This window comes from Lactuca virosa, chromosome 5 (genome assembly GCF_052849685.1).
Source record: "Lactuca virosa cultivar CGN04683 chromosome 5, Lactuca_virosa_CGN04683_v6, whole genome shotgun sequence".
In the NCBI taxonomy this organism is placed as follows: domain Eukaryota; kingdom Viridiplantae; phylum Streptophyta; class Magnoliopsida; order Asterales; family Asteraceae; genus Lactuca; species Lactuca virosa.
Genome location: NC_136430.1, coordinates 65,343,639 through 65,344,690, shown reverse-complemented (window position 1 = coordinate 65,344,690; position 1,052 = coordinate 65,343,639). Strand labels below are relative to the sequence as shown.

Below are 1,052 nucleotides of genomic sequence, written 5' to 3'. Positions count from 1 at the left end.
GGAACATCTTCTCATTAACCAAAGTGGTAAGCTGACCAAGTTGTACTTCAAGGTTATTGATGGAGGCTTGCTGATTTTTTATTAATGCCTGCTGATCTATCATCATTGCGTGATGATTCTTCATTATAGCTCTTTGTTCTTCCATTGCAGTGTCAGTAGCATCATGTCTTTTTTCTGAAGCTTCCATAAATTTCATCAACATGGTCTCTAATTCTGATTTCTTCTCAACTAGTGGTTGCTCTCTTTGGTAGAAACCTCGGCCAGTTTGCCTAAATTTCTCTTCTTTTTGCTTTTTGTATTCATCGTAAGGCAGCCACTCCTTCTTTGGTTTCCTCCAGTCTTCATCGTACTTGTCCCCACTTGAGTAGCAAACTTGAGCTTTCTTGTTTCCATATTCATCCAAAGTGCAATCTTTTGTCAAATGTGAGCCACTACATCTCTCGCAACCAACTCGAATTGCATGAATTGATTGGTCCATTTGGGTCAATCTTCTATCCATAGTGCTAAGCATTGCCATCACAGTAGCCATCTCTTCAGTTTGTGCACCTCCACTGCCTTTTATTCCATCGCGTCCTGGGTTGTGATACTCACGAGAGTGCTTTGAAAATTCTTCAACCAGCACCTTGGCCTGAATTGGGTTTTTCTTTGTTAGTGGTCCTTGTGAATCAAGGAGTTGTCTAGTCATGACATTCACCCCATCATAGAATATCGACATTTCTTGCTGAAGATTTAGGTCATGTTGAGGGCAATTCCTTAACAACCCCTTGTAGCGATCCCATGCCTCGTATAATGACTCCCCCGGGTTTTGTTCAAAGTTGGCAATCGCCTTCTTGAGTTTAGAGATTTTGGAGGGTAGGCAAAACTGATCTAGAAATTTCTCACGCAATTGGGCCCATGTGGTGATTGTACCAGATGGAAGAGCCTTCAACCAGTCTTTTGCAGCTCCTTTGAAAGTGACCGGTAACATTCTTAACAAAGCTGTCTCCCTCGGGATATTAGGAGTATTAAAATAATCCGCAATATCATTGACCTCGTCTAAATGCTTAAATGCA

The 1,052-nt window shown here is 41.5% G+C and overlaps 1 non-coding gene across 1 annotated transcript; it reads left to right on the top strand.

Annotated features, from left to right (window-relative positions):
* The first annotated feature begins 731 nt into the window (after positions 1 to 731).
* LOC145118326 (small nucleolar RNA R71) lies at positions 732 to 838 on the top strand. Its single transcript, XR_013713282.1, has one exon. It is a non-coding gene; the product is annotated as a small nucleolar RNA R71 (small nucleolar RNA).
* The last annotated feature ends 214 nt before the right edge of the window (positions 839 to 1,052 follow it).